This window comes from Tupaia chinensis, unplaced genomic scaffold (genome assembly GCF_000334495.1).
Source record: "Tupaia chinensis unplaced genomic scaffold, TupChi_1.0 Scaffold000075_1, whole genome shotgun sequence".
NCBI lineage: Eukaryota > Metazoa > Chordata > Mammalia > Scandentia > Tupaiidae > Tupaia > Tupaia belangeri.
In genome coordinates, this window is record NW_006159535.1 from 3,771,084 (window position 1) to 3,792,799 (window position 21,716).

Genomic DNA, 21,716 nt, shown 5'->3' on the forward strand with positions numbered 1-21,716 from the left:
TCTAGGCCCTTATTATTTTCTTCCTCTTCTGGAATACCAATTATCCGGATTTTGGGGCGCTTGATGGTATCCAGTATTCCTCGTATATTATCCTCATTTTTCATGGTTGTTTTCTCAATCTTCTTGATACTTTTTTCTAGGTCAGATGTTTTGTCTTCTACGTTAGAAATTTGATCTTCTGCCTGGTCTATCCTACTTTTAATACTTTCAAGGGAGGTTTTGATTTCCTGTATCATATTCTTCAATCCTAAAATTTCCATCTGGTTCTTGTTTAAGGTTTCCATTTCTTCTTTCAAGTCATTGAAAAAAATTCCTCATCTCCTGGAGCTCCTTGTCTCTTTTCTCTTCCATCTCAGTTAGTTTGGTCGCTACAAATATTCTGAATTCCTTATCAGACATGTCCACGACATCCATTTATTGACTGTGGGTGATGTAGGCTTGATGATTTCCCTTGAGGGAGAGGCCTTTTGTTGGTTGCTCATATTTCTTGAGGCTCTGCGATTGTTCCTAGTCATCAGGTAATCTATACAATCAACCTGGGGTCCAAGGAGGAGAAACGGTGGGGATGCATGGAGATTCTGAAGGGTCGGGCGGCAGCCTCAGTCCACATGGTGTCTAGAACTGCTGGCCGGCTCGATCCAGATTGCGGATGGGGTTGGGTGGGAGTTGGCCTTAAAGTCTCAGACAACCAACCTGAGGTCCAAGGAGAAGGAATGGTGGGGATGCGTGGAGATTCAGAAGGGTTGGGCCTGCAGCCTCAGTATGCCTGGTGTTCAGAACTGCTGGCCGGTTCGATCTGGCTTGCGGGTGGGGTGGGGTGGAAGTTCACCTTAAAGTCCAGACAACCAACATGGGGTCCAAGGAGAAAGAATGGTGGGGATACGTGGAGATTCGGAAGGGTCAGGCCTGCAACCTCAGTACGCCTGGTGTCTGGAACTGCTGGCCAGCTCAATCCGGATTGTGGGTGGGGTGGGGTGGGAGTCTGCCTTAAAGTTCCAGACAACCAACCTGGGGTCCAAGGAAGAGGAACAGTGGGGATGAGTGGAGATTCGGAAGGGTCGGGCCTGCACCCTCAGTCTGCCTTGTGTCCCTGGGATCCAGGCATTTTAACCTCTGCTCCACCTGCTGGCCCCTCATCCCATCCTCTTATTAACCCACTAGAATTGATTCAAAGGGCCCCCACCCTGATGACCTTCATCCTAATAACCTCCCGAAGACTCCACCTCTTAATCCCATAGTCAGATTAAATTCTCACCTATTAATCCCATCACAATCAAATTTCATCACATGAATTTTAGGGGAACACATTGAAACCAATAGCACTCCCCAGTATAAAAAAGATCCATCCTACCACCTCTGATCTCATCTGTATGTATAGCTCTGCTTTTAAAAGCTAAATATTTTCTTCAGGAAATCATTCAAAATGCCTATTGTTAACCAGCAAGTTCTTCTAAAAGTTTATACTAAGGAACTAAAAATATGCACTCAAATTTAGTTGCAATGTTATTGATAATAGTGAAGAAATGAATTAAGTGAAACTTAGTGACCAACTATTGATTGGATAAATTGTGGAGCACCCACATGTACCATAGAATTTTAAGAAACTCTAAAAAGAATGTTATATAAAAAGAATGATGGAAAAGGAAGTTCATAATATATAATTTTTTTAATTTTAAAAAAGCAGGCCATAATGCAAGATTTGCCATATGGTACTATTCTTAAAATGTATATATAAATATAAGCATAGAAAATGTCTGGAAGATTTTACAGTCACCAAAATGTAGTGTATCACCCACACACTCCTCCCACTAACACTGGAATGGTCTACTAGCAAATCTAGGTGTCTGGCCAGTCTCGTGGAATCTCAGTCTAAACTCTTCCTTGCTAAGCACAGACTGAGAGAAAAAAGGGGACACATTGTACAAGCTAGAATGTAGAAGTATCTGTCTGCACCTCTCTAATTCTCCCCCCTAAAACTTCTTGGCTTTGGAGAGGTTTCTTTTTTTCTTCCTTCCCCCTAAGTTCTCTCTAATGACAGTAACCTAACTACTTAAAAGTATCATGGATGATGACAGGAGCAGTTATTATGTTTCATATGTTGGACTTTGCCCATGGTTACTACCATGGTTCTGGGAGCCATAGAAATTATTATAATCATTTAGGAATTTTAAATATTCAAGTAGTAAATGTCCTAAATTAATTTCTTCATATTTTACCATAATTGGGGATATTTTTTAGATTATAAATTAAATTATTGATCTGCTTCATTATATTTTAAATTATGAAAGAAATGACTTTGCCATCCTTTTTAACCAGGATAATTGGGAATGCTTGTTTAATGTCAAATGGAAGGGACAGCTATTTGTTAAAGTAATCAATATTTAAGACCATTAAGTCTTCTTACAATATATTCAGATGGTCATTCCACAGTCTCTGGTAGGAGATTTGTGATTAACCATAAAAGTTTGTAGTAAATGTGTCATCTTCACATATTTTAATGAAGGTGTTGTAATATTTGTTCTGATTTCTGAGATCACTTTTTTTCAGTTACTGGCATTTGAAAGCAAAGAAGAGTTTTTTTGTTTTGTTTTGTTTTGTTTTGTTTTGTTTTTGAAAGAGATTTTTGCTACAGGATATAGGGCACATGCACTTACCAGAGAGACAGAGAGACAAAAAGTGAGAAGTTACCCCACAGGGGGATGGCCACAGCACAATTGCTTCTCCTCCAGTGTCCTCTCAGGATTTGAGCAGGCACTCACACGTGCCCAGAGTGATTTCAAGCTGCTAGGTCTGGGACTTGAACTGTGGTTTGACCATGTGGGAGTCCAGTGCCTCAACCATTATGCCACCTGCTGGTCCCGGAAGAGCCTTTTTTTTTCTTTAGAGGTTTTTGCTATAGGGCGTATGCACTCGCCTGACAGACAGAGACAGAGAGACAGAAAGCCAGAAATCACCCCCTAGGGGGGATGGCCACGCCGCAATCCCTTCTCCTCCATTCTCCTCTCGAGATCTTGGGCACGCACGCACACGTGCCCGGTGTGAGTTTTAAGCCACCTGGTCCAGGATGCGAACCATGGTCGACTACATGGGAGTCCAGTGACATAGCCATTACGCTAACTGCTGGTCCCAAGCCCTTTTAATGAACATTAAAGTACATGTTTCAATGTTTCTGTTACTTGAAACTAGAGACACAGACTAACCAGTGATTTATAAACCACACAAAATTGCCAATTTTTGATCTACAAAAAAAATGGCAATATGGTTATCCTAATATGTCAATAAAGATATGCAAATGATTTTTAAAATAATACTTTCTAAAAGTATTTCTTACCCAGACCTATTTGTTGCATACAATAGTTTCTTTTCTTTTCTTTTTTAAGAGAGACTTTTGGACCAGCAGGTGGCATTGGCTTGCTTTCTCACTTTCTCTCTCTCTCTCCCTCTCTCTCTCTCTCTCTCTCTCTGTGTGTGTGTGTGTGTGTGTGTGTGTGTGTGTGTGTGTGTGTTTCTCTCCAGTCAAAATTAAAATAAATGAATGAATAAATACAATGAAATAAATAATTCTTTTAAAAGAGAGAGAGATTTTTTTTTTCTATAGGGTGTGTGCACACTTGCCAGAGAGACAGAAAGAGACAGAGAGACAGAAAGCAAGAAATCACCCCTCCTCCCCAGGATTGATGGCCACACTATAATCCCTTCTCCTTCATTCTCCTCTTGGGATCTTGGACATGTACATATGCCTGGCATGAATTTTAAGCCACTGAGTCTAGAACTTGAACCATGGTTGACTACATGGGAGTCTAGTGACATGACCATTCTGCCACCTACTGGTCCCATAATTTTTTTTTCTAAAGTTGTTATTTACTAAGAGTTTTAAAATTATACTGGTTTGGTCTTACCATGTTATAAGAGTTAAGTTTCATAACTTGCTTTAGGAAATAAATATTCAAAATTATTTCGTGAACAAATACTATGTGTCAGATAATATACCAAATGCTGAGGACACATCAGAGAATTGCCTCTTGGAAATTATGGTCTATCTTTTCAAAATTTTATTTTGTTTACTTCTTGTTTAGATCCTACAGAATATTTAGCTCTTGGGGTTTTTTACACTAAAAAAGATTATTATTTATTGTTTTATATAAGGTTATGTCACACACAATAAAACATTTTTCTGGTAATCTGTAAGTTTATGTATCTTCCCATTGCATTTTTCATTGTAGTAAAATATAGATAACATAGAATTTACTTCTTTAACCATTCCAGTTATATTTTTCTTTGTTATCAAATGCATAACGGAAGTGTTAAGCCTATGTGCATTTAACATTGTAGACAGATGTGTGATGGAAACTGTAAATATGTCTATTGACATAACAAAAGTTCAAAAAGTAGGAAACCAAATAAAAAAGATCAGAATATCCTTTGAGAAGCTGACAATCAGAGAAAGATACCAACTTGGCAGCATGTTCTAGATCAGTATTTCCCAAAAGTTCAACATGAGCTCATGAAAAATAATAGGCACCTGGATTACACAGTACAAATGGTCTCAAGGAAAATGTATTATAACTGCTGCAAAATCTAATCAAAATTTAATCCATTCATAAATAGGCATGACATAGGTAGAAGATCATGGAATAGTAATCATACATCAAAGTTTACAATAAGCTGGTAAAATGGTAAACTGATTCTGCATTGCGTAACAAATTGAACACCAGTCATCTATCATTTGGGTTATATATGCAAATTCCTTTGTGCTTAGGATGGCCTACCATTCCTTAAAAACAGATTTTTTGTGTAATAAGAAAAAGAAATATGCTTTTGGTATTTTTCTTTTGTATATACCTATTTTTAATGCACTTTTAAAGAAAATATTACTAACAATAGGTTTTGGGGTTTGTTTTTGTTTTTGCTGAACTTATTTATATATTAGGGCAGTTCAGAAACATTGTTCTATACTCATATGCTTTATAAAGCTATAAAGGACTTAATAAAAGGGCTTAGGCACATCAGCTAATTTTCAAAAAATATTTTTATGAACAAAGAGAATCTTCCAATTTGTGTGGCTATGAGTGATCACACCCACTTCATCATCAAATTGGGACATTAAATAGAAAGCTAAAAGGACCAGTTAATTAATTAAGGAGTTTCTACTTTCGATGATAAATTCCAAGAACAAAACAATCAAGAGCTTCTTGGTTATATTGCTAGTCAGCTCCTTACTTACATTCTTAAAGCACCAAGCATAGTACCTTGCATGTAGTAGACATTTAATAAATGCCTGCGGAAAAAGAAGTAGGATAGCCTAATTAGACATACTTGGATTCAAATTCTTACTCTACCTCTTAACAACTAAGTAATGCTAGGTCAATGTGTTGGTCTCAGGCTTTGTTCATCCTATATTGTATGATGGTGATAACTTGTTCCACAGTCGCTATGAAAGTTAGATGAGATAATAAATGTAATTATGTCCAGTAAAAAGCATGGGCAAATAATAGAAACTCAATGAATGTAAGATCCTTTCCCTTACCTTTTATATTTTTCATGCCAGAGTAAATCCAAGAAAACACAATAAAGACTACTCCCACTTTCCATTTCAATACCCTCCTCCCCAGATGCTCACTGTCCTTGCCACCTTGCATGTTATTACTCCTCGCTGTTGGAACATGGCTGAGGTAGAAGACCTGAATTTTAATATTTTAACTCTAGCCTTCAGTAGCTATATGATTAGCCAAGACATCCCAATGTGTCAAGAGTAGGGCCTTAGACTATTTTATTTGGAGATTAGTGAGTTGAATGTGGTAATTTAAAATATTTTTGTATGAAGAGGAACATGGATATGTAGCATCAATAAAAATTTATGCAAAGTCTTAAGAAAAAACAAGAGATTTCAAAGATATTTCCACTTGTGCTGAATTACTATGAGCTAAGGTCCCAGATTCCCGGGGATTCAAATTCTCTATCATGTCATTAGAACTACTTTGCTAAAAAAGTTGGTGACCTTTGAGGTTTCTTTCAGCTCAGAAATTCTTTCAGCTCATCATTCTTTCTCTCCTCCCCACCAAATTTCAACTTAACCTGATAAAGTAGGCATCAGGGAAAACCTACTGCATATTGCCCAAGGCTTCCAGAGGTAATTTTCTGGGCACAAGCAATTAGCTGCCCTAGGCAAAACTGCACAGTAGGCAAAGTTGCCTCCTCCTTCTCCTGCAGTACCCACCCCCACTACCTGCAGGCCTCCTCAACTGCTTTCAGCCTGCCAAAGCACTCACAACCACCCACAACTTTGACTACCACTCAAGCCTCAAGCTCTAAACTCTAATCCCCTTTCTCTCCCTCATATAATCTATTTCCTCTTTAGGGCTAAGAGGTTATACAAGGTTATATGATTTAAATTTTTCTGATTGACACCTGCATTTTAAAGAAGAGTATGTTAGCCTAAATAGTGAAATACTTAGGAAAAATATTTCTGAATCCTAGGACTACTAAGATGTACTTTGCTCACTCTAGGCCACCAAAACTTGCTTTACCAGCTTCTACCTCTTCAAAAGAATAGAAGTCATTTATTATATATACACCTGCTTCTGGAATATTGCCAAACTCTAATAAATTAATAAATGTCAATAGAATTCTCTTAGGTAATATGCAAGTTATGATGACTTTTTACTTTCCATATGACTCTAATCTATAATAATTCACTCTGCTTCATCCATTTAAATCATCAGAGTTCTTAAACTAGTAGCCAAGTATTTGAATAAGAACATGGATATGTTTTGTTTGACCATTTCTTTGGGCCTGTAACAGGTGATGAGGTAGATATTATTCTTACCAGTAATAAAAGCAGCTGAGTACCTATTGTGTTGTACCTAGTCCATATTTAGATTAAAACAAAGGGAACTTGAGTTTGTTACCTCTACTCATCCTTTAAGATCCCATCCAAAAGTCATCTTTTCTACAAAAGTTAGAGAATCAATCCTCTGCATGTTTCCTGCAAATTATGAATAGCTGCATTAAAATAAGCACCAAGAGGCAGGCAGGTGGCCTGGTGGTTAAGGCACTGAACTCCCATATGCCAACTGCAGTTCAAGTCCCAGACCTGGTGGCTTTCTCTCTCTCTCTCTCTCTCTCTCTCTCTCTCTCTCTCTCTCTCTCTCTCTCTCTCTCTCTCTCTCTCTCTCTCTCTCTCTCTCTCTCTCTCTCTCTCTCTCTCTCTCTCTCTCTCTCTCTCTCTCTCTCTCTCTCTCTCTCTCTCTCTCTCTCTCTCTCTCTCTCTCTCTCTCTCTCTCTCTCTCTCTCTCTCTCTCTCTCTCTCTCTCTCTCTCTCTCTCTCTCTCTCTCTCTCTCTCTCTCTCTCTCTCTCTCTCTCTCTCTCTCTCTCTCTCTCTCTCTCTCTCTCTCTCTCTCTCTCTCTCTCTCTCTCTCTCTCTCTCTCTCTCTCTCTCTCTCTCTCTCTCTCTCTCTCTCTCTCTCTAATCAAATTGGATAATAGTAATAATAAATAAATGCATTTTTTAAAAAAAGGTAAGCACCAGGCTGGCCAGTTGTATGGTGGTTAAAGTAGCTAGATACCACATGGCCAACTACTCAGTTTGAGTCTCAGACCCAGCTTGAAAAAATACACAGGGCACATGTGAGTGTGCACCTAAACTCTTGAGAGGAGAATGGAGGAGAGGGGATCGCAGCATGGCAATCACTCTGTGGAAAAATTACTTTCTCACTTTCCCCCTCTTTGTCTCTCTGTGAGCACATGTACACTAGCAAATTCTTTTTAAAAAAAGAAAAGTAAGCACCTAATCTTATATAGACTCCAAATACAATAGTTGACTGCAAATGCAATTCAATAAACTGGGTCTCATGGTGGAGATTTCAGACTGTGGAGTTGAGGAAACAAGAGGTATTTGAGACTAAGTTTTACTCTGACCTTAATTTGCATAATGTACAATGTTGACTTCTTCATTACAAGTAGAAATGTCTAGAATCACCTATACCTTCTAGTGAGTCTGGAGACAATATATATCCTTATATGCTACAAATACAGTGTTGATATTTAGGCAAATTTTGTTTGCATTATGCGACACCTTTGCATCTTTCTTCTCTCACATATAAACTGAACTATTTGGACCATTTGGACCTTAGCCAAGACCCACTCCTCTGTTGCCTTTTCTGTATCAAGGCAAAATAAGCAGAGGCAGAACATCTTGCCCTCAATTCCCTCTATTGCCAAGACTCTCCCAGAGAGTAAACTTAATAACGACAGTAATCTCCATAAGAAAAAATAATGGCACAAATCTAGTGTCTTGGAGCTTTGCTGTGGCCCTACCATATAAGAACTATTCTCTTAGTATTTTGGTAACTGAACCTCCTTGGACTGAAGGTTGAAAGGAGCTAATATTATTCTAAATCTTATCCTTTTGCATACAGGATAATGGCAAAACTCCAGCATAATAATACTGGAAATTTACATAATGCCCTTTTCACAGGCATCCATAGTACTTTGCAAAATTTCTTATGCATTTTCTCAATAGTAGATAAGAAGAGAGGGGAAATGATTGATTCTAGATGGGGAAAGAGGGATAAGCAAAACATGAATCCAAAAAATAAAATAGAATAGAATGTAAGGCAGAGAGCTTAATAGTGGACTCAACTCTGAACCTAATGTTCTTTCCACTATCCTTCTGATAGCAAAGGGATTTTTTTTCTTGTCTTGATTCTGCTATTCAATAGAACCAAGTACTGTTGAAAGGCAAAATGAGAACATTAAAGCAGCCCTTAGAATTGGACACAAGCTAGAGACAAATTTAGAAGGCAGGTTTATTAAATATGGGTTTCAAATAAACTTCCTTTTAAAAATTAAGAAATCAATAGGTCAAAATTAGGGGAAAAATATAAAATATCTACAAAACAAGCTGCATCTTGTGTATTCTAATGATAGAGGATATAGGAAATTGTTAGCTAAAAAAAAAAAGATTGCTTACTTCAAATAATCTGTAGGTAAACAGTAACAAATTATAATTTTCCTGATAAATTTCTCAAAGCAAAAATGCATCCAGTCTGGACTCACTAGGAATTTTTCAGAGTATTGAATTTATAAGGAAAACCAAAAATAACTTGAAATAGAAAAGTGAGGATGGAGGGTGGGTAATATATAGAGTGATTAAGGCTTGAGGTTGAAATTTTTTTAAGGCAATAGAAAAAAAATTTAAAAAAACCTAGTGATGTAATGATAGCCCCAGAGATTTAAAAGTGTTTCCTCAAATATAGATAGGGGATAAGAAACTCTGTAGAGAAAATAGGCCCATTAATAAATGACAAATGGGATGAAAAGAGATTTTGAAATAGTTGGGCTACTGAACTATTTGTTTTTGTTTTTGTTTTTAATAGATCTTTTAATAAGAAGAATAAGAGAGGGGCTAAGGACAGAGAAGGAACAGGACTTGTCAGCAGAATCCTGATAAATAGCAAGCAAGGGAATTCAGTCCTTGCAAAAATAAGGATTTTCCAAATCAGCAAACTTGGGGGATATGCTTTCCTACTGGGGATAAAAAGGACTGAGTAATTTATATTCTGAACCACATTTTCTCTTGCATCTTCATCCAGCCAGGATGATCAAACCATATTATAAACCTCAGAAACTGATTTAATTAATGCAAATCACCTGCCTTGCATTCTCACTCCTAATATCCTCAGATAATCTCTTATGCTTTTAACAAACATTAATTATCTAGTAGTGCCAAACACTGTACTAGGTACTTTGAATACAAAGAATGAAACATTATTATATTGTACAAGTCACCACATTGACTTTGGGTCCCTTAATTTTGGCTCAGGACACCCCCCCACCACCACCACCACACACACACACACACACACACACACACACACATCATATAATCATACATTTCTTTAACATGACATTTAACATGACCTATCTTCAGTCCCAAATTAAGTTCCTAGAAACTAAGTATCCATGACTCTGAACAAGTGAATTATATCTGTATAGCTCCCAGAAGGCCATTCTTCTCCAAAACATCATTAGGAAGAGTTTTAACTGAAAATGTAATTAAAGTATGTGGCTAACATTTTGAACTTTCAAAAGAATGAATACATAATTAAAAGTATTCCTCCCCTCTTAAATCACCTTCCTTTACCCCAAAACTGATCACTATTGAATTATTTATGTAGCCTTCCACTTAAGGAGAAGTACCACCATTTTGAATGTTATGTTCCTGCTTTATATTAAGTACTTGCCTTCTTTCTTCCTGTTGCCTGGAGAAAACAGAGTGATTAACATTCCTACTATCTTTACTAAATAACCCTAAACTCCCTACCTTAAGATGTTCCTTAGTGCCAGACCCCTTGCCCTGAGTCATGAAGACCATTAAGATTCTATTGTGTCTGTGTAAGTACTGGTAAATCCCCAATCCTAAAGATTCCCCAGGTAACAGTGCTTAATTTTGCTTTTGTGCAAAGCTTACTCAAGGATATTCCTTCTCCTTGTCACCTCCCTTCCTCAATAGTTACTGCTCCCGCTGCATCAATCAAAATGTGCCTTTATAAGCCCTCTTCTCCTTACACTTGGGGCTGTGGGGTCTTTGAGAGACATGAGTCCTCCCGCAGTCGCCAGCTCAATCAATAAAGTACAACTATAATTTGGCTATGTCTGGATATCCTCTTATTTCTCGCTGATTTGACTACGTTTGGAGATGATAATATACTTTTGAGCAGGGTTGTCACAAAAATTAAATCAGATAGTTTATGTGAAAGCAACTAGAATGTCTAGAATGTTAGGTACTTTTAGTACATGGGCTAATTAAATGAATGAGAAAGCAAATGAACCAATAATACTTCCAATTTTGTTTTCTATCTGATATCTATCTCCATCCACTAGAGAGCCTCATGAAAGTAGAAATCACCCTTTTCTGTCTTCATTCACTGTTAAATCCCCAGAGCCTAGAACTGTGCCTGCACATAGTAAAGCTTGAGTAATTGGCTAATGAATGAATAAATATAATTAGCTATCATTCTTACTTTCCTCTGACCTCAAGGTAAAGGGGCCTATTTAAGATTAAATTGTGGCCTTCTTTCAAGTGAGATTATTTGTAATTTGATCCTGAGAAAAAGTAAAGAACAAGGCTATTCCCAGATGGGGGTGAGAACCTGGCAACTCAATGTGTTCTGCCTGCCAAGATAATCTTACTTGAAAAGAGTCTGCATTGTCAGCAATTTTCTTAAGCCTCTTAGATTATCACTATAGACAGGTATGTTGAAAATTATTTTAATTACACTTAGAAAAAAGAAATAAGGTACAACACCTACATGGCTCAGTGTCTAAGTATGAGTCCCAGGGCATTTACCCAAGTTGCCCTATCCAAGGGATGAGTCTGTTAAAGACTGCCAAATCAAATGTAGAACACAAAGTGCACTCAAGGGTTTCTCTATAATAACATAAAACTCACTAGTGTTGCTTTCTCAGCTTGGAGAGAAAGAATTGAAGTTAGAGAAAGGTGTTAACCCTGGATCTCAGCTTGGAGAGAAAGAATTGAAGTTAGAAAAATGTTTTAACCCTGGCTGCACCTTTGGTATGAATGTCATCTGTCCTGTGTGTAACTAAAAGGGAGCAAAGTTGATAACCACTGGTCTAGACTAGACCCTTTCAGGTCCCATGAGACAATTGGTCAGATTTCTAGAGCTGTGTTTCTGGGGCAACCAAGGCCTTCAATTTGGGGATCATAGTATAATTCAAATAAATTGGATTGAGCTTTACTTGGTTCACTCTCAGCACATTCTTATAGTCAAAGGCACACAGTTGGGAAGTTACAAAGTATTAATAATTATTAGTACAATACTCTCTTCACTCTTTATCTTTTTGCTTCATTACTTGAGATCTCCAAGGGAAAGGGTGAATTCTATACACAGGGTAAGAACCTTTTAAATCCTTTCCCAATGCTGCCCCAACTTAGTAACCTAACATAGATGGTAGTTGCTCCTGAAAACATTTACCCTTAATTCTCAGTTCCTTCAGAATTCTATCCAACACACAATTTAGAGATCTGTCTCTTTTCTTTGCCACCGACCTGATGTCATTGCCAGTCAATCTACTTTGCCTCTTAGTTAGAGGGTACATGCTTTGCACACAGTTTTCCCTTCTAGACTTCAATGTTGATTGAGACAGATATCCTTTGTCATAATTACCTTCAAGTGACTTGAAGGATTTTTATTTGTTCTTTTTCTTAATTTTACACTTAGGTGCTCCAATATTTTCTTCCTTTCCGCTTGTACTTTCTATATTTAAAATGAGCAGGTATTGATTTTATAAGAAAATAGTTATTTTTAATTTTAAAAGTTTCATAAGCTCACTAGAGAAAACTTAAAAATTCAGACAAATAAGGAATAATGTAATCATTAAGAACACCTTGATTTTAATGCATTTCCCTTTAATCTACTAAATGTATACATGCTACATACACATATAAACTATACTGTGCTGTATTCTTTTTTATTTGACATCATATTATGAATATTTTCTCTTTTTATTAAAATCCTTCAAACTATTATTTTAGTTCTTCTACTGCATCCTACTGTATGGATATATAATTATTTACTCATTCTCCTATTGGAAATTTAGATCGTTTCCAATTTTCACAACTCTATAATTGATGTTCATTAATTTTTGCATCTATAATATTTCCTTAAAATAGATCACAAAAATTGGTATTTCTGAGCCAAACATAAAAACATTTCTTTAACTTATATGAAAAATTTCTACCCCAAAATAGAGACTGGTACAATGAACACCCTTATACATATCATCCATCAATATTTCAAAATATTGTAACATCTTTATTCTAAGCTAATTCATATGTGGTACATTATCTAATTGCTTTACATAAATGTACCAGTTTTCACTTTTACCAACACTGTGAAGTTCTCATTAATACTCTAGCCAGTACCAAGTATTATCTAATCTTCATTGACCAATTTGGTCAGCTATTTTAAATCTAAGTTGTTAGAATCTGAGTTTATATTTCCTACAAGTCCTGCTCAGATCCTCTAAGAATTAACTTCACCTCAGGACCAACAGATGGCATAATGGTTACATCGCTGGACTCCCACATATTTGACCATGGTTTGATTCACAGACTCGGCAGCTTAAAATTTATGCTGGGCACGTGTGCATGCATGCCCAAGATTCCAAGAGGAGAATGGAGGAGAAGGGATTGTGGTGTGTCCGTCTCCCCCCCCCCCCAGGGGGGGTGATTTCTTGCTTTCTGTCTCTCTGTCTCTCCAACAAGCACACACACCCTATAGTAAAAAAAAAAAAAAAAAGTTTCTCTCTCTAAAAAGAGAATTAACTTTATCTCACAATGTAGTTTTTGTCTTTCAAAACTGTCTGTCTATTTTCACTTGAGCAGGAGTTCAGACTTAACCTATACTCTTTTAGCCTCTAGAGAATGGAGGTGGGCAGCAGATCCTCTTCTGTGAGAGAGTACCCTAGATGTATTCAGGCAGGCAAACACCACTTCTGATCATCTGGATACTCATCAGGACTTACTGTGAGTAATGATGTTTGAAGATTGTAGGCAACTTGTAATCTCATGCTAGCTGTTTCCATCTGTCAGCTTTCTTGAGGTCTGTATCTTTGCTGAATGGACAAAAATGTAGAATATATAATTAAAAATAGCTTATTACGCATTATTAAAATTAGGTTGGCCTAGGGAAATGGAGTATCTCGCTAGCTTACTATTTGATTTGAGGCTAGATGTTGGCAAGTATAGAATTCTTCCTATTACTGTATAAATAATATGATTACTCTATGGTGTATTGGAAAGATCACTAAAGTGAGAATAAAGAGTCAAATTTTGGGGTCAGATGGTGACATAAGGGGTAACACAAGTGGATTTACATGAGAAGGTCCTGAGTTGAGATCTAAGAATCTCCCTGTGCATACCAGGCATGTGTGTCGCCATGATTCTGGTGGATGAAACAAGGTGGATTGACATGAAAACTCGGTTGGGAGTACTTATCTCTCTCTCTCTCTCTCTCTCTCTCTCTCTCTCTCTCTCTCTTTTTCTCTCTCTCTCATGGGAGAAATAAATAAGTAAACTTTTTAAAAGTCCAGGTGTAATCTTGACTCTTCTACTAATTATATAATATTAAGTTAGCTTTAAAATAGAATTATATTGGAGAAGTCACCTGCATCTGAGCTATGAGGAACCTTTTTCAGGGACTAGAAAACTGAAGACTTTCTGCTCAGATTTCACCCTCCATATCCCAATCTAAAGTGGTAGAGCATCCTCTGTATTCTCTCTGTCTTGCTCTCTCTTTTATAAAATTATTTTTTATTCTTAAGGTAAAGTATTTTCTTGGCCCTCTGATACTCTTTTATCTTGCTAATTCTTACCTTTCTCCCCCTCCCATTTAGGAGAGGCAAAGTGCAGGTCCTTTGAGAAGTCATCTGCATCTGAGCTGTGAGCAATCCGTTTTGCGTGTTGTGCGATTTTCATTTTTTGCTCTTTTTAAAAAAAAAAAAGAAGAAGAAAATTTATTATTGTTTTTTCTTTCTTTGTTTTCTTTTTCTTTTACCTTTATCACTGTGCTGCTCAGCCTCCAGACACTGTTTCAAGAGAGGTCAAAGTATACTGTACCCAAACAAATTATTACTATTAGGGTCAGAATAATCCTCAGTTCCCACTGAATCTGTTGCACAAAAGGAGGCAAACTGTACTGCAGAGATACTGCAGATGACCTTGTCCTGCATGCCTCTGAATGCTCAGACTGAACATCAAGAAATTAGGAAGATGGGACCAGCAGTTAGCGTAATAGCTATGTTCCTGGACTCCCATTTAGTCCTGGACCTGGTGGCTTAAACTCAGGCCGGGCACGTATGCGTGTGTGCCCAAGATCCCGAGAGGAGAATGGAGGAGAAGGGATTGCAGTGTGGCCATCTCCCCTGGGGGATGATTTCTCACTTTCTGTCTCTCTGTCTCTCTGTCTTTCTGGAGAGTGTGCGTGCCCTATAGCAAAAACCTCTCAAAAAAATTTTTAGAAAGAAATGTATAATCTATCAGATGACCAGAAACCACCACAGAGGCACAAGAAACATGAGAACCAAGAAAATATCTCTCCTCCAAGGGAAAAGAACATCCTCTCATCATCCACAGACAGTGGAACTCATGGAAATGTCTGCTAAAGAATTTAGAATATTCGTAGTGCCAAAGCTAACAGAGATGAAAGAGGAGATGATGAACTCCAGAAGATGCAGAAGAAAAGAGACAATGAATTCCAGGAGGTAAGGAAGTTCTTGCATAATCTAAAAGAGGAAATACCATAAAAAAGAATAAATTGTAACTGTTAGAGATGAAGGCTGTAATACAGGAAATCCAAACCTCCTTGAAAGTATTAGAAGTGATTAGATCATGCAGAAGAGTGAATCTCAGACGTAGAAGACAGAATCTCTGGTCTAGAAAAATTCATCACAAAGACTAAGAAAATAGCTCCCAAAAATCATAATAATATATGAGAAGTACTAGATACCATTAAATTTCCACTATCCAGATAATTGGTACTCCAAAAGGTGAAGAAACAAATAAGGGCATTGATAATCTATTCCATGAAATCCTGGAAGAAAACTTTCCAAACCTAGTGAGGCATTCAAATTTCCAGACCCTAGAAATCCAAAGGACCCCAGATAGAATCAAGCCAAGAAGATTTTCTTCAAGGCACATCATAGCCAGACTGACCAAAACCACAGACATGAACAAGATATTAAAATAGAAGACAGAAATGTCAGGTTATTTACAAAGGGTATTTCATCAGACTAACAGCAGACCTCTCATCAGAAACAATGCAAGCAAGAAAAGAATGGGAAAATATATTCAAAATGTTAAACAAAAAACAATTTCAACCAAGAATTCTTTACCCAGCAAGATTATCCCTCATATGAGAAGACAAGACAAAATCATTCTCAGATAAACAAAACCTGAAAGAATTTACCAACACCAGACCAGTTCTCCAAGAAGTTCTGAATGGAGAATTATTCCAGGAAAACTAAAGAGAGATACACAGAAATTAGAGTCTGAAAAAAAACAAGAAAATGGCCAACCTAATTATAGGGACAAATCCAGACTTGAATGTTAACTTCCAGAATATAAATGGAAAGATCAGATCACAACAGAAGAGAGATTAATTACATGAGTCTGAACTGGTGAAATATAATTTTATGACTTTTGACTAAAACATTACTGATTTTTTTCAATGCTTTGTTTTCCAGATTTAAAGACATTTGTCTTCTCTTGAGCTGTTTATAGATTCATCTACCTACTATTAGATCAGAATCCTAACCTTTTTCCTGGCTTTAAGCCTTAAACAAATTTCTTTCTCTTAACATTTTTTTAAATTTTGAGTTTTTAAAAGCTAAAACTACATTTCTTGATTAAAAAATAATTATATATATATATCCCACAGTAAGCTATATAACTTCAATATAACTTCAGCTAGGTGCTACTTTATAGTATATTCATTCTACTCAGAGTTTTATGCCTAAAGTCAGACATGTTCACAGATATATATATGTATATGTCAGTTGAACTTGCTATTGAAAATATCTCAATTAAGATAGTTTGTGAATCAATAAAATGTGAGTGTAAAAAAGGGCATGGAAAACATCTGTAGATACCAGAGACAGTGCGGGAGGAGGGTGGGAAATGGCAGAAGGTGTGAAGTAGGAAATCAAGGGGAAAAGGAAAAAAACAGGCAAAAACATATAAGAAATATGAAATGGAAAATTATTTGTTGACAATAACATATATGGTAATATCCTTGATTAAGCTAATACACAGTGTATTCTGAATGGGAAATAACATTTCATATGCTATGATGATGTACAGTGAGTGAATATAGAATAAATTTAAAAGAAAAAAATTACTTAAAAAAATCAATTTATATTTCATTTTGTTCTTAAATTTACTAAAGTCTCTTGTAGTGCTAAAATTCCACAACTCAACAATGTCTTAATTACTACCTATATTAAAAATGTACTTTAAAAGATGATAACTAGCATGGTAGTTGTTATTACATTATTTATAGAAGTAACATAAAGTTAACCAGTGGTATGCTGGTAATAAGTGTTTAACAACCAGTTCTCTGGAGAAAAAAAGCCCTGATATGTATCACTGGCCTCATTCCAAAGTATAAAGGCTCCCACCATAGATCATTTGAAGCTACCAACTTGAAGTCCTGAATGTGGAATACGGAAGAGATAGACACAATCATTTCACAAACCAGTATAAACTGGTTCTGGCATAACAGTGGCCCTGAATTCCAGGTAGAATATATTCAGTTGCATATAACAGAATAACCAACTATGGGTATGCCTGAACAGTCATTTAATTTTTCCATGTAATAAGAAATCTAGAAGTAGTGATTCAAAGATTGAGCAATTTCACCATCTCAGGATGTTGGATCAGTTTAAAATTCTCTTGGTCTTCTACTCCATTGTTGCAAAATAGCTAGTGTAGCTCAAGGTTTCTGTCCTTTTAAGATATTGTCTAAGTTAGGAAAGACATGAGAGTAAATATATTTTTTCTCCTTCTATTTAAAAAGGAAATATTTTACTCAGAACCCAAGCAACCTTCTCCTTATGTGTCATTAGCCAGGACTGAATCACATGTCTATCTTCAGATTTATCACTGACCGGAAGGATTTGAATTAGTCTAATAGTCTCAGGCCTATTGTGATTTTAACTCTGGGACCAGAAATAGCATTAATATAGGCAAATTACAGTGTCTGCTACATGTAAAAAAGTTTGAACTAAAAAATGCTGATGCTTTCCACTGTATATTCCGATTCAATTTGGTAATTATTGGGTCCATTCAATGGGCAAAACAAAAGAATGTATAGCTTTCTCTCTTTTGTCATGATCACATGCTCAAGAGTAGCTTTATAGATGACTTCCCAGCACAGGCATTAATATACTTAACCTTTTTTAGCTTCTTTATGTTCCTAGCATAGTCCTATTTTTAAGTGTCAAACCATATCAGAAATTAACTTCCAAAGAAATTTTATTTAATTAACGTGAACCCTTAAATCAAGCCTTACAAGAATAAATAGTCCTTAGTCAATTAAAAAATGTAGTACCAATTTAAGACTTTGATCATCATGTGATATGTCTATGTAATGTGCTCTATTTTATTTATTAGTAAATGCTAATCAGTTTATAGATTAGTTTATAATGCATGTATTAAATTAATAAAATTTCATTTATTAAAGATGATTCTATAGTATACAAATAATGTTTTATTCGATGCTTCACTACGTAACATTCAGAAAGTTTGCTATAATACACCCAAATTGAAATTGGAGTGTATTCAGCAAGTCTCTGAATAAAAGTAAATATATAAATAATTGAGCATGGAAAAGAAAAGCTTGTAAAGTCTGAAGATTCTCAAGCTTTTCACCTATAGCCTTTAAAAATTATAAATCCTGCTTAGATTCTGCTTCTTTATATTTTCCTAATTATCATTATATTACTCTATTTATTTGTAAATGCAAATTTTAAAATGCTGCTATACAGAAGTTTCTGTTTGTTTGTTTGTTTTTAAGGTTTCTGCCATTGGGCACATGCACTCACCAGCAAGAAACAGAGAGAGGCAGTGAGAGAGAAAGTGAGAAATCACCCCCAGGGTGATGACCACACCACAATTCCTTCTCTTCCATTCTCCTGCTGGGATTTTGGGCACATGCCCACACATGTCCAGTGTGATTTTTAAGTCACTGGGTCGTGGACTTGAACTACAGTCAACCATGTGGGAGTCCAATGCCTCAACCACCATGCCACCTGCAGGTCTCCAGAAGAAAAGACTTGATAAGACAAATGTCATGTTGCAGCAAAAACTAAAACATTACATTAAATTTTATTAAAATCTTCAAAAAATTAATAAAGAAAAGAAAATCTTACCACAGAAAAATATTGGCTAATTTATCTTGACTTGAATTTCCAAAATGGCAGTCTGCTGACCAAACACAGCCCACAAATGTGTGCTTAGTCTATATGTTTAAAAGCGAAGAAGTCACATACACACACACACACACAAAAATACACAGGCATGTGTGCTCACTAGGGGGAAAGAGAGTAAGAAAGTGAGAAAGCAACCCAGCAGGTCTGGGACTTGAACCTCAGCCAGCCATGTGGGAGTCTAGCATCTCAACCACCATAACATCTGCTGGCCCATCAGCTTCTCTTAAAAGTTATTAAGAACTGGCAGGATTTGGTCTGTATTCCCAGCTGGCACTGACTCCCCATTCCCATACCCCACTGTAGACAAAGCCTCTGCTACCTTCCAACCATTCACAGTCCCCACCATGCAATGGGCTCCATGTTAGCATTTATCATCTCCACCTCACCAGTTTCTCTCATTTAGAGCACCTAGCCTTCATATGGTTGTGCATGTGGTTCCTTCATAAAGACACTCTTCACTAAGGAGGCCAATGAGATCTGCCACCCTCTCTCCCCCTTACCAGGTATAACATGGAGAAACTCTACTTGCCTAGAGGTGGCATCATTTTCTAACTTACAAAAGGAGACTAGCAGTCCATGCTGGATTCTAATCTAAGCCCTGAAAATCCTAAGAGCAAGAATTTTGTCTTTATTTGTCTCATTTGACTTTGTAATCTTTGTTCTAGAAATATAGAACAAAGAAATTATTCTTAAATACATTTTTTAGTCTCTACCTGCTACCAAAAATTACTTTTACAGATTCTTAAGATAGTTCAGATATATTTGTAGGAATACCAACACATTTATAGTCATTATCTATGGGCTCTAGACCTCCTTTGGGATGAATTCTGTGGACCAGTAAACACTTGACTGATTGGATAGTTTCATACTGAAATATCCTACTTCCACTTCCTATTTGTCATGTACTACAAGTCCTTGATGGAACTGGCATCCAGACACCCTAAGTCCATCTAGTCTGTCCCACTCCCCCTTGCCCAGCTGTGCACCTAAAATTCCAATATTCGTTACAGTGAGTTACCAAAAATGTAACAGTAAATGCCATCAATCCATTCTCTACTTCCACGGCAAAGCAAGCTTTATTTATAGATGTACACACATACACCAAAAAAACTACAACATTTGGTTCAGCTTTTGGCTCCATTCAATTGTATCCATTATTTTAAAAAACTATATACAGAATGATTTTTGTTCATTTGTTTACTAATTTATTCTCTTCTATAAAGGATTGAGGTGATTTATGAAAATAAAAACAAAAGTAAGTAAAATTTGATTTTAAAAATCAAGACCAAGAAAAATTTTAATTAAAGGTCATAAATAGGAGTAAGGAGTCAAATATCCAAAGCCACAAAAATGCTTCTGAACTCCCTAGTAAATCAGAAGAAAAGAAAAACAAAATGAATTTACTAATTTGTCCCTATGGAAAAACGCATGCCAATATTCCCCTCAAAGAAGCTACACTTTCTTTAGTCCCTAATTCTGAAAGAAATTTATGATGTGTGGACAGCAATGGTGGCTGGGGAAAGCTGGCCATGGACTATCTTGAATAATTTTCTTTACAAAAAAAAAAAAAAGAGTGATTTCACAAAACTTTTTCAGGGCACCTCAAGTGAAAGGTGAAGGTGTGACACAAAATATGACTCAGAGGAGGCAGTTCTACAAATTACACTGAAAAAAATATTCAAGGAAGCAGCTTTCTGCTTTTGCATTCTGATCTGTGAAGGAACCTTGAAGCAGTATTTCTCAATGACCAGTCCATAGATCCCACATCAGAATCACCAGGGAGTACTCATTAAAACCACACAATCTCCAGAGCTACAGACTAGGGTTCTCTGGGGGATGAGCCTGGAAATTTGCAGCTTTTACAAGTTCTGTACGTAATTCTTAAATCCTGTCAGCACCATAGATCCTCTGCCCTAGAGCAGTAGTCTTTACAACTTTTTTGTTTGTGTTTTTTTAAAAGGATTATTTCATTTTATTTATTCATTATTTATTTTTTATTTTCACCAGAAAGACACACGCAGAGAGAGAAGGAAAGTGAGAAAGCAAGCCACCAGTCCAGGACTCGAACCATGGTTGGCCATGTGGGAGTGTCCAGCGCCCTAACCCCTACACCACCTGCTGGTTCCCTGTTTGTGTGTTTTAAAATAATTTTTAAAAAGTAGATGCCATTTTACAATTTTTAAGTTGACATCTAAAATTTCTTATTCTAATTTTAAATAGCTCTCAAATATAATATCTGGTGTATTATAAGATTTGTGTTTTCAAATATATCCTTAATATCACTTTAAATGTATCCAATGAAGCTTAAATCAATTCTAAATAAATAAATTCTTCCTCAGTGTCAAAATTTTTACATATTCTCCTTGAACTCATGTTTTTGTCACATTTACCTGACAGAATTATATTCTGATGCAATGTATGCTATGCTTAAGTCTTTTTTAAAAACATCCTATCATATTTCTCTGTAAAATAAGTATATATGTATATTGAAATTTTATTTTATTTTATTTCCTGTGACCTTAAGGTGCTATGTATTAAAATTTCTCTAGATTTGAGTGAGTATAAAAATTTCATTAGTATACAATCGACAAAAGCATATACATATTGGATGTTATATATTGCATATGATATATATTTTAGAAATGCTTTTATTAGTTTGACGGATAGGTTTTTTTCCCTCAGTTCATGTATTTATAGGAGAGTA

General features: G+C 36.3%; 1 long non-coding RNA gene across 2 annotated transcripts in view; it reads right to left on the minus strand.

Annotated features, from left to right (window-relative positions):
* LOC102486795 (uncharacterized) overlaps positions 1 to 21,716 on the minus strand; it is a 72,885-nt gene that overhangs the window by 46,526 nt on the left and 4,643 nt on the right. For both annotated transcript variants that reach the window (XR_001369735.1, XR_333657.1), the window contains exons 2-4: positions 14,399 to 14,509; positions 13,550 to 13,639; positions 5,225 to 5,278 (exon numbers count right to left, since the gene is read on the minus strand). This is a non-coding gene — a long non-coding RNA (uncharacterized LOC102486795). The remainder of the gene's footprint in view (positions 1 to 5,224; positions 5,279 to 13,549; positions 13,640 to 14,398; positions 14,510 to 21,716) is intronic.